Source organism: Petromyzon marinus, chromosome 52 (assembly GCF_048934315.1).
Source record: "Petromyzon marinus isolate PM22_M1 ecotype Great Lakes invasive population chromosome 52, UKy_Petmar_22M1.pri1.0, whole genome shotgun sequence".
Classification (NCBI taxonomy): Eukaryota; Metazoa; Chordata; class Hyperoartia; order Petromyzontiformes; family Petromyzontidae; genus Petromyzon; species Petromyzon marinus.
The window spans coordinates 626,869-640,569 of record NC_133718.1 but is presented as its reverse complement, the minus strand read 5'-3'; the positions used below and the strand labels follow the sequence as shown (position 1 = coordinate 640,569).

At 51.5% G+C, this 13,701-nt stretch overlaps 1 protein-coding gene across 6 annotated transcripts in view; it reads right to left on the bottom strand.

Moving 5' to 3' along the window:
• LOC116953539 (long-chain-fatty-acid--CoA ligase ACSBG2-like) overlaps window positions 1-11,002 on the bottom strand; it is an 83,174-nt gene extending 72,172 nt beyond the window's left edge. For 2 of the 6 annotated variants that reach the window (XM_032973828.2, XM_076075053.1), the window contains exon 1: window positions 10,655-10,784. The gene's annotated coding sequence lies outside the window, so the exon portion shown is untranslated. Of the gene's footprint in view, window positions 1-4,085; window positions 4,191-10,654 lie in introns of those variants that run through there. The other 4 variants (XM_076075055.1, XM_076075052.1, XM_076075051.1 and 1 more) reach the window with 4 other exon arrangements.
• Window positions 11,003-13,701: the final 2,699 nt, after the last annotated feature.

The window sequence follows — 13,701 nt, the reverse complement described above, 5'->3', positions numbered from 1 at the left end:
ATACACACTGGCATACACACACAGATACACACTGGCATACACACACACACACACACAGATACACACTGGCATACACACACTGGCACACACTGGCATAGACACACACAGATACACACTGGCATACACACACAGATACACACTAGCATACACACATACACAAATACACACTGGCATACACACACAGATACACACTGCCAAACACACACACAAATACACACTGGCATACACACACAGATACACACTGGTATACACACACAGATACACACTGGCATACACACACAGACACAGATACACACTGGTATACACACACACAGATACACACTGGCATACACACACACTGGCATACACACAGATACACACTGGCATACACACACACAGATACACACTGACATACACACACACAGATACACACTGACATACACACACACACAGATACACACTGGCATACACACACAAATACACACTGGCATACACACACTGGCACACACTGGCATAGACACACACACACACTGGCATACACACACAGATACACACTAGCATACACACATACACAAATACACACTGGCATACACACACACACACAGATACACACTGGCATACACACACAAATACACACTGGCATACACACACTGGCACACACTGGCATAGACACACACACACACTGGCATACACACACAGATACACACTGCCAAACACACACACAAATACACACTGGCATACACACACACACAGATACACACTGGTATACACACACACAGATACACACTGGCATACACACACAGACACAGATACACACTGGTATACACACACACAGATACACACTGGCATACACACACACTGGCATACACACAGATACACACTGGCATACACACACACAGATACACACTGACATACACACACACACAGATACACACAGGCATACACACACACACAGATACACACTGGCATACACACACACACAGATACACACTGGCATACACACAGATACACACTGGCATACACACACACAGATACACACTGACATACACACACACACAGATACACACTGGCATACACACACAAATACACACTGGCATACACACACTGGCACACACTGGCATAGACACACACACACACTGGCATACACACACAGATACACACTAGCATACACACATACACAAATACACACTGGCATACACACACAGATACACACTGCCAAACACACACACAAATACACACTGGCATACACACACACACAGATACACACTGGTATACACACACACAGATACACACTGGCATACACACACACTGGCATACACACAGATACACACTGGCATACACACACACAGATACACACTGACATACACACACACAGATACACACTGACATACACACACACACAGATACACACAGGCATACACACACACACAGATACACACTGGCATACACACACACAGATACACACTGGCAAACACACACACACACAGATACACACTGGCATACACACACAGATACACACTGGCATACACACACAGATACACACTGGCATACACACACACATACACACTGGCATACACACACACAGATACACACTGGCATACACACACACAGATACACACTGGCATACACACACACAGATACACACTGGCATACACACACACAGATACACACTGGCATACACACACACACAGATACACACTGGCATACACACACACAGATACACACTGGCATACACACACACAGATACACACTGGCATACACACACACAGATACACACTGGCATACACACACACACAGATACACACTGACACACACACACAGATACACACTGACATACACACACACACACAGATACACACTGACATACACACACACACAGATACACACTGACATACACACACACAGATACACACTGACATACACACACACACACACACAGATACACACTGACATACACACACACACAGATACACACTGGCATACACACACAGATACACACTGGCACACACTGGCATAGACACACACAGATACACACTGGCATACACACACACAGATACACACTGGCATACACACACAGATACACACTGGCATACACACACACACACACACAGATACACACTGGCATACACACACTGGCACACACTGGCATAGACACACACAGATACACACTGGCATACACACACAGATACACACTAGCATACACACATACACAAATACACACTGGCATACACACACAGATACACACTGCCAAACACACACACAAATACACACTGGCATACACACACAGATACACACTGGTATACACACACACAGATACACACTGGCATACACACACAGACACAGATACACACTGGTATACACACACACAGATACACACTGGCATACACACACTGGCATACACACAGATACACACTGGCATACACACACACAGATACACACTGACATACACACACACAGATACACACTGACATACACACACACACAGATACACACTGGCATACACACACAAATACACACTGGCATACACACACTGGCACACACTGGCATAGACACACACACACACACTGGCATACACACACAGATACACACTAGCATACACACATACACAAATACACACTGGCATACACACACACACACAGATACACACTGGCATACACACACAAATACACACTGGCATACACACACTGGCACACACTGGCATAGACACACACACACACTGGCATACACACACAGATACACACTGCCAAACACACACACAAATACACACTGGCATACACACACACACAGATACACACTGGTATACACACACACAGATACACACTGGCATACACACACAGACACAGATACACACTGGTATACACACACACAGATACACACTGGCATACACACACACTGGCATACACACAGATACACACTGGCATACACACACACAGATACACACTGACATACACACACACACAGATACACACAGGCATACACACACACACAGATACACACTGGCATACACACACACACAGATACACACTGGCATACACACAGATACACACTGGCATACACACACACAGATACACACTGACATACACACACACACAGATACACACTGGCATACACACACAAATACACACTGGCATACACACACTGGCACACACTGGCATAGACACACACACACACTGGCATACACACACAGATACACACTAGCATACACACATACACAAATACACACTGGCATACACACACAGATACACACTGCCAAACACACACACAAATACACACTGGCATACACACACACACAGATACACACTGGTATACACACACACAGATACACACTGGCATACACACACACTGGCATACACACAGATACACACTGGCATACACACACACAGATACACACTGACATACACACACACAGATACACACTGACATACACACACACACAGATACACACAGGCATACACACACACACAGATACACACTGGCATACACACACACACACAGATACACACTGGCATACACACACAGAAATACACACTGGCATACATACACACACTGGCATACACACACTGGCACACACTGGCATAGACACACACAGATACACACTGGCATATACACACACACACACAGATACACACTGGCATATACACACACACAGATACACACTGGCATATACACACACACAGATACACACTGGCATACACACACAGATACACACTGGCATACACACACAGATACACACTGGCATACACACGCACACACACACAGATACACACTGGCATACACACACAGATACACACTGGCATACACACACAGATACACACTGGCATACACACGCACACACACACAGATACACACTGGCATACACACACAGATACACACTGGCATACACACACAGATACACACTGCATACACACGCACACACAGAGGAATATCAAGATTAAGTTTATTTTGTTTAACCAGGTGAGAACGCAAAGGGACCGGGATCGTGACAAGAGGGATACACAGACACTCGTAAACACACACAAAGGTAAATACAATGACACTACAGTACGAGACAAAGACCCCCCGTATAGCCTCAATAGAGTGTTGGGGCAAGTGCTGTTAGCGAGTACCTGTGAAGGCCGACACAGCACAAGAGGGGATGGGCGGCAAGCACCACGCCCAGCCGCCTTTGTCTCCCCAGTGGCGAAGTTTACACACAGCACCAGGTAATCATTTGAGGATGAGTCTACTTAGGGCAGGCCTAGGACCGGTTCAGATAATCGTCACTGGCGTTAGCCGTGAGCGGGAAACGAACTCTTGTCACTGGGTGCGTCACTTGACGCAGCGCACTAACCCCTGCGCCACCGCTCCCCCCACACACACACACAAACACACACACAAACACACACACACAAACATACACAAACACACACACAAACACACACACACAAACACACACACAAACACACAAACACACCCACAAACACACACACCCACACACACACAAACACACACAAACACACACACACAAACACACACAAACACGCACACAAACACACACCCGCAAACACACAAACACACACCCGCATAGACACGCACAGGTAAACACAAACAACAGCTGCCTGTGATTAAACTGGGTTCTCAAGTCTAGTCAATTGTGTGGTCTCAGCTTGGCCCTGAACGACTTACAAAGAGACCCAGACTTAAACAGAGATGCACAGAGACCACCCATAGACTCACAGAGACCCATAAACTAATATAGCGACCCACAGACTCACAGTCCCATAGATTCACAATTTTCAGTTTTTTCAGTTTAATTTATTTGGTATAGCCCTGTGAGCCATTCGACTCTTGAATCGGGTGCAACCGCAACAAACAAAAAACAAAAACACGAACAAGAAAACATCTTAAAGTGACTATGTGACTGTGCAAACAAAAAATCCAGGAAAAAACAGCAAAATATTCCTGAAAAAGCACCGTACATCAACGCTGTGTTAAAATCCCGCAGAGACCCAGACTCACTGAGGCACCCCCACACAGACTCAAATACGTAGTTCCCCATCCTTCCTCACATAGTCCCACAGACTCGCAGAGACCCACAGACGTACGTACCGTACGATGCGAAAGAAGTTCAACATGCGGTGCATGCGTACATGCGTGTCGCGAATCGCCCGTTAAGCACGTCGCAGCCAATTCCGATTCGCAATCGTTTTTTTGGGAGGTTTTGGCCACTTCATGATCCGAGCAAATATTTGCGTCGTCAAGACCCTCCACCACCCGACAGCTGGCGTGATGACCGTCTCCGCCACTCGACGGTCTCGGCTCACCCATCACGATTGCGGTCGAACAAAAATACCGGGCAATAACACTTTGTGGGGGTGGCCTTAAAATAGCGTATCTGTCAACCCCTTATCAGTGCCTATCCTTGGTACAAATTCAGATCTTATTGGTCACATCGTGCCCTTGATAAATCTCGACGTTCATCCTGAAAAGTCCCATCACAAGGGAGAAACACAAACAAATAGACACAATTACATGTTGTGCCCGTATTTAAACGGCTGTACGCCGTATGGACCTGAAAACCCAATTTCCCTGTACATGAATACGAGGTAAACCATATGGGTTGACAGATATAAAATAAGTATTATATAATGGGCAACGTTTCGGGCAATGGTCCTTTTTCGTAAAAAGTTAAACGATTACAGTTTGATCATCGTCGGTCATGTTGCGCTAAAGCAATGGTTGAAGAGCATGGAACCCTGGGTATGCGCGGAACGACGGAGGGCCGTGGGTGTGCGTGTGTGCGTGCGCGTGTGTACGCATGTGTTTCTGCGTGTGTGTTTCTGCGCATGTGTGTGTTGCTTTAAGCTTGTGCCGGAGACCCCGGGGGGACAGGCGTCTTTGACATCTCCTGGCCAAACCCCATTTGGCGAAGCCAAGAGATTGAATCTTCACCCGCGGGGCTCCTCCAGAAACAACAAAAAGCCACTACGGATGGCCACGTGGAATGTTCGAACGCTCACTGCGGAGGAGAGGCTGCCACTCCTCTGTCGGGAGTTGGACCGATACCGCCTGGATCTCTGTGGCATTCAGGAGGTCCGGTGGACCGGCTCTGGCTCCCGCCACCATGAGGGGTGGACAGTCCTCTACTCGGGGGAGGAGACTGCCAAACAACAGGGTGTGGCTCTTCTTCTGAACAAAAGAATGAAGGGGGCGTGGCGGTGAGGTGTGGGAAGCTGTAAGCCCCAGGCTACTTTGGGCTCGCCTTCCATTCAACCGGAGGCGAGGAGTGGTGGTCGTGGTTACTTATGCCCCCACCGAAGACGAACATCCGTGGAGGGATGCAGGCAAGGCCGATGAGCCAGATGCCTTCTATGACCTCCTGTCACAGGTGCTGGCTAAAGTGGCCCCTCGGGATGGAGTCATTTTGTTGGGCGACTTCAATGCCGAGTTGGTCATGATGCTGGCACTGGGTCTGGAGTGATTGGAAGGCATGGGCCAGATCAGCTCAATAACGGTAGGAGGCTGCAAGATTTTTGTGCAGGCCATGAGCTTGTAATTACCAGTACGCTATTCCGGCATCGGCGCATCCACACAACATCATGGATGCATGCCGGATCCAAGCAAGAACATCTGCTAGACTATAAAGTGACGGAACAGCGGATGCGAGCCCATGTCCTTGACACCAGGACCTACCGTGGAGCTGATCTGCCCTCTGACCATCGACTTGTCATCTGTAAGATGTACCTGCCATTCTTCCACGCCGGTGGTGGGTGTACACCCAGCACCCAATTTCTACCTAAGGTGGCCTAGTCTCAGCTAGCTGATGGAAGTTGCAAGCGTGAATCCCATCATCGCTTGCGGCTGGGGTTGGCATTGTCTCCCACTCCTCCTGATGATGAGGGTAAATGGGTGAGGTTTAGCTGCAATGGCTGCTTTGGGTATGTAGTCCAGACCTCCCCAGAGACCCTGGCTGACAGAGGAGGTGTTCAGGATGGTTGAGAAAAAGCGACAGGCCCACTCAAATCGTCTACAGCATCCCACGTCAGAGAATGAGGCTTGCCACAGCCTTCGCTCGGAAGTTTGGAGAGCCAGGAGGCGCTGCAAGGATGGGTGGTGGTCGCGGGTTGCTGAGGACTTGGAGTCTGCCTCAATGGCCCGCAATCACAAATCCCTATTTAACGCCATCAAAAAAATGTAACCTGCAGTGCCACACCTATTACCATCATTAGAGGAAAAAACGGTGATCCAATCTCCGACCCCCAGGAACAGGTTTGCAGATTTGCTGAGCATTTCTGTGAGGTCCTGGGGTAGGGGAAGTCCCTCAGCCAGGAAAACATCGTGGCACAAAGTGGGGATGACCCTGCTGAGGCTGCAGTGCCTCAAATATTGGAAGAAGTCATCCCCTGTGAGTGGCTGTCTGAGGTGCCATCTGTTGAGGAAGTACTGAAGGCGATCCAGAGTCTAAGACCAGGAAAGGCACCAGGCAGAGATTATCTCCCAAGCGAAATGCTGAGGGAGAGTGGCGTTTGTGCGCAGACTGCCCTACATGACATCATAACAACAGTCTGGGCAACTGGATGGGTTCCGCAGGATTGAAAGCATGCCCTGGTGGTCCCCCTCTTTAAGAAGGGGGACCGCACAGACTGTAACAACTACAGGGGCATCTCACTCCTCAGTGTGCCAGGAAAGGTCCTGGCAAGGATGATTCAACATCGCCTTGCTAGGCACGCTGAGGAGAGGCTTGCGGAGCCCCAATGCGGTTTCAGGAAAGGGCGGTCCTGCGCAGATGCCATATTTTATGTCCGTCTGCTACAACAGAGGTGTAGGGAATTCCAACAAGACCTACATCTCTGCTTTATTGACCTGGTGAAGGCCTATGATACCATCAGTAGGCCTGGGCTCTGGGTTGTTCTTCGTGCTTTCGGAGTCCCTGACCCTCTGGCAACGCTCATTAAGGACCTTCATGATGGTGAGCGGGCCCGGGTAAAACTACGTGGCCGGGAGTTAGAGCCATTCCCTGTACACCTTGGGGTGCGACAGGGATGTCCTCTGGCTCCCACATTATTTAACATCTATTTTGACCACATAGTTCGTGAAGTCTTCAATAGTTGTACCAGAGGAATTTCCATTTGGTACAGATATAATGGGAGGCTGATAGATGCCCGGGTGCGGTCAAGGGATGGCTCCCTATTGCTCAACCACGTTATGTATGCTGATGATTTGGTAATAGCTGCTCATTCAGAGGAGGAGTTGGAGACGCTGCTGTTGAGACTGTAACGTGCTACTAAGAGATGCGGCCTTACCATCAGTCCCACCAAAACTAAGCACCTGCCTGGGTATTTTGTTCCATCGGACACTCCACCCCCACAACTCCCAATCGGTGATGGGGCAGTTGTGGAGAGAGTGGAGAGTTTCCCATACCTGGGCAGTGTGCTTATGACCGGCTCCAGTTTAACAGCAGAGGTCTCACTCCAAATCAGTCGAGCGGCAATATCTTTTCATCGGTTGCGTAATGCTGTGTGGAAGCTACCTGCTCTGTCGCTCCGCACCAAGCTTCAGGTCGTCTCAGCCACGGTCATTCCCTCCCTTCTCTACGCTTGCAAAACGTGGACCCCCTTAATAGAGCATCTTCGCCGGTTAGAAACATTTAGGCTGGCCTGCCTACGATCCATCCTGGGGTTAACCAGGCTGGATTGTGTGAGGAGCTCACAAATCCTTGAAAGATCTGGGCAAGGTCCCATCGGTGAGCTCCTCCGGCAGGCAAGGCTGCGTTGGCTGGGTCATGTAGCCCACATGCCCAGCCACAGCATGCCGAAACAGCTTTTGTTCGGCCGGATCGAGGGGGCTAGACGGGTGCGGCACGGGCTAGAGAAGAGATGGAGCGATGTGGCACAGGAGGACGTGGAGCTGAGTGGACTTGCCGATGACTGGTACCAGCGGTGTCAAGATCGGCCTCTGTGAAGGAGGCTCGTGAAGGACACTACTGGGCAGTTGGAGGCAGTCGCCCTCCAACAACAACGGAGGGCGGAGGAGCGACGCTCACAACAACGAGCGGAGCGCCGGGTGGCTAAAGCACAGCAGGTTGGTGCATCAGCCAGTCATCTCAGTCATCTCAGTCAGTCGACCCGTGGCACTTGGGTCTGCCCCGTGACCTCCTGCCAGCGGGCGTTCGACACTTCACATGGCCTCAAGGTGCACATGGCCTGGCACAAGCGTCGTGGTGACGTCACCGCCACTTAGTGGCGAATGGCGGTTGTTGTTGTTGTCCGTGGGGAGTGGTGGTGTAGCGGTTAGCGCGCTGGGCTATGAACCTGGCGACCCGGGTTCGATTCCCGCTCACGGCTAACACCAGTGACGATTATCTGAACCGGTCCTGGGCCTCCCCTAGGTCGACTCAGCCTCAAATGAGTACCTGGTGCGGTGGATAAAAACATTGCCACTGGGGAGACAAAGGCGGTCGGGCGTGGTGCTGGCCACCCACCCCCTCGTGTACCGTTCCGGCCTTCATAGGTGCTCGCTAACAGCACTTGCCCCTACAGTCTGCTCCAGGCTACACGGGGGAGCTTTGTCTTTGTGTGCTGGTGTCGTGTTTACGATTGCGCGCGTGCGAAGCGTGGAGCCCTCAAATGGGGAACATTTGCACCGGCGATATTCGGGGCTGGCAAGTCGACCGTCCATCCGTCCTCTGTTTAACGAGGATGGATTGTGTGGAGGAGGAGCTCGCAGATTCTTCAAGGTCTCGACACAGTTCCATCGGGGAGACGAAGCTGACGCGGCACCGGAGGACGTGGAGCTGAGTGAGTGGACTTGCCGATGAGCGGCACCAGCGGTATCAAGATCGACCGCTGTGGAGGAGGAGGAGGCTCGTGAAGGACGCCGCTGTTGCTGCTTCAGGGCGGTTGGAGGCAGTCGCCCTCCAACAACAGCGGAGGAGCGACGCTCACAACAACGAGCGGAGCGCCGGGCGGCTAAAGCACAGCGAGTTGGCACAGTAGGGGGCACAGGTGGTGCATCTGCCGGTCATCTGAGTCGGTAAACCCATGGCACCTGCTGGGTCTGAACCGTGACCTCCTTGCCAGCAGCGAGCATTTGACACTTCACGTGGCCTCAGCGCACCTAGCCTGGCACAAGCGCCGTGGTGACAGTCAACGCAACGTATTGGCGAATGGCGGCTGCTGTTGTTGGTAGTGAAGTAAGTGGTGAGCGCACTGCGCTACCAACCCGGCGAGCCGAGTTCGACTCCCGCTCACGACCAACAACAGCAGCGGGGAATATCTGAATCGGTTCCTGTCTCTCCCTCCCTCCCCGAGGTCGACTCAGCCTTAAATGAGTAAAACACCAACCAGCAGGGCGACACGTGGCCCTCCCCGTGTGCCGTGCCGGCCTTTATCGGTGCAGCTACTCGCTCGCAGCACCCACCCCCCACCCAGACTGGTGAAGTATGGCCAAACAACAACAACAACGAACAGGGCGCGCGGTCCACCCAGCAGTTGGGGCTCGTTCACACGACGCGACACGGCGGTTGACAATGTCTACTGGTTTGGTGAACCGGGCCATCATCCAGCAGTGGACCGAGCACGACATGCCGACTGCCACCCACCACATCCCGCGGCGAGCCACGTGTTGCGTGGCGTCGCCGCTTGACAACGGAACCGGAGTTTCCGCGAAGTAGTAACTGGTGTATACATTTACTTACTCACTCACAGGGACAGCCGCCTCTCCCCCACCTCTCTCCACGTCTCCCCCAACGAGTTCATTAAATCTGCCGTTAATTCGGCGGCGGTTAATCAACGAGCGGCTCAACTGGACTCGGACTCACGGTTGATAGGAGGGTGGCCACCCCGCTTCCTCCGATCCACAATTTGAACTCGTCCAACTCGCTCAACTTCCGTCCCCTGCTCGGCACAGACCACAAACGACAAACCAGAACACTCCCCCCCGCGCCGGCTATTTTCACCACAATGGTCTCGTCCTTCCTCCTGCCCGGCCCAGTGGGCGCGGCACGTGGCTTGGGGGTTTTGGGTGGGCGGTGGCCTCTCTCGAATTGCTGTGGTCTGATTGGTCAGATTCGTTTCGATGGGCGTGGCGTAATTATGAAGTTATTAAAATTATTAAGCACACGCCACGCCTATCGAAACGAATCGGACCAATCAGACCGTAGACATTTTTGTAGGCGTGGTCCGATGCTGATTGACAGATCGACGGAGTCATTTAAAACCGGTTTTGAGTACTACTGAAACAGGTTTTTCAATAACATTGCGCGTGTGTGTCTCTGTGGCCTTCAAATAAAACGACATAATAGGCGACGTTTCGGGCAATTGCCCTTTTTGAAAAGCTCATAAATGACATCGGTGTGCTATAGAGAATGCTATAGAGAATTGCACACAGCGTTGGTGTACGGTGCTTTTTTCAGGAATATTTTTGCTGTTTTTTTTTCATGGATTTTCTGTTTGCACACACAGTCACTTTAAGACGTCTTTCTTGTTCATGTTTTTTTTGTTTGTTGCGGTTGCACCCGATTCAAGAGCCGAATGGCTCACAGGGCTATACCAAAATAAACTGAACTGAACATCAGGCCCTTCTGATGTGTTCAGAAGGGCCATTCCCCGAAACGTCGGCCACCATATATTTTTCACTGCCAATGCCGCAGCGGCATCGGCAGACCAGTGTCTTGTTATTTTCAACGGTCAGGCGGTTCGAGTCCAATCTCCCGGCGCGGCAGCTGACGCCATCGACCAATGAGCAGGTGGCCGACTTAAACCCCTCCGGCTCCACCCACACAGCGACAGCAGCCTACGTGCAGCGCGCCACGGTTAGTCGATCGGAAAGGTGGGGTAAAGTGTGGGTACTCTCTCCGGTGTGGAAGAGTAGGCCGAATGGCCCCTCTCGAGGTATGGCGCCCTCTGACGTGGAAGTAATAAAAGGTTGCACACAGAAGAGACATCTCTGACGATGCAGGCAGTGATGAGAAGGAGACTGGCACACACACACACATGCAGTAGGATGGACAGCAACAGGAAATGTTAAAGCGTCGTCGTTGTCGTTGTTGCTCGTGAGGAACCGGAAGGAGAGGAAGACCTCACAGACAATGGCTTAATGACGACGCCGATGACGTCACAATAGATCGGTGCCAGATCGACGTGGGCACGACTTGGGCAGCCCGGCACGACAAGACAGAGGAGGAAAGTGGGAACCTACAAATGAAGAACTGCGCAGTGGACACCTACGTGCTGTCTGCCCCACGCATGGATCGTGATGATGATGATGGTTTGTGCGTGCGCCGTGGATAACTACTGGGTGGGTTCAAGAAACCTGGCCAGAGTGTTTCAGTTGCCGCGTCGGGAGATGGAACCGAATCCTAGGCGACCCCACGGGTTGTGTAAGCCCAGCGCAATGATAGCCGTTCACGTACGCTCTGGACTATCGTGACAGGTTATTTTCTACGTCACAAGACAAATACAAAGATTCCCCGTATAGCCTTAACAGACTGTTGAAGCAAGTGCTGTTAGCGAGCACCTATGAAGGCCGGAACGGCACGCGAGGGGGTGGGTGGCCAGCACCACGCCCGGCCGCCTTTGTCTCCCCAGTGGCGATGTTTTTACACACCGCACCAGGTACTCATTTGAAAGCTGAGTCGACCTAGGAATCGTTTCAGATAATGGTCACTGGTGTTAGCCGTGATCAGGAATCGAACTCGGGTCGCCGGGTTTGTAGGGCAGCGCGCTAACCGCTACTCTACCGATCCCCTACATCACAAACACACATAAACACACACAAACACGCACGCAGAAACACACACACACGCAGAAACAAAGATAAACAAAGATCCCCCGTATAGCCTTAACAGACTGTAGGGGCAAGTGCTGTTAACGAGCACTTATGAAGGCCGAAACGGTACACGAGGGGGTGGGTGGCCAACACCACGCCCGACCGCCTTTGTCTCCCCAGTGGCGATGTTTACACACCGCACCAGGTACTCATTTGAGGCTGAGTCGACCTAGGGGAGGCCCAGGACCGGATCAGATAATCGTCACTGGTGTTGGCCGTGAGCGGGAATCGAACCCGGATCGCCGGGTTCGTAGCGCAGCACGCTAACCGCTACACTACTGCTCCCCACTGAAACACACACATGCAGAAACACACACACGCAGAAACACACACACGCAGAAACACACACGCAGAAACACACGTACACACGCACAATCACACACACGCAGAAACGCACACGTAGAAACACACACACAAGCAGAAACACACGCAGAAACACACGTACACACGCACAATCACACACACGCAGAAACACACACGCAGAAACACACGTACACACGCACAATCACACACACGCAGAAACGCACACGTAGAAACACACACACAAGCAGAAACACACGCAGAACCACACGTACACACGCAGAAACACACACACACGCAGAAACACACGCACGCAGAAAGACACACGTAGAAACACACACACGTAGAAACACACACAACAACAACTGCCATTCGCCACGAAGTGGCGGTGACGTCACCACGACGCTTGTGCCAGGCCATGTGCACCTTGAGGCCACGTGAAGTGTCGAACGCCCGCTGGCAAGAGGTCACGGGGCAGACCCAGGTGCCACGGGTCGACTGACTAAGATGAGTGGCTGATGCACCACCTGTGCCCCCTACTATGCCAACCTGCTGAGCTTTAGCCACCCGGCGCCGCGCTCGTTTTTGTGAGCGTCGCTCCTCCGCCCTCCGTTG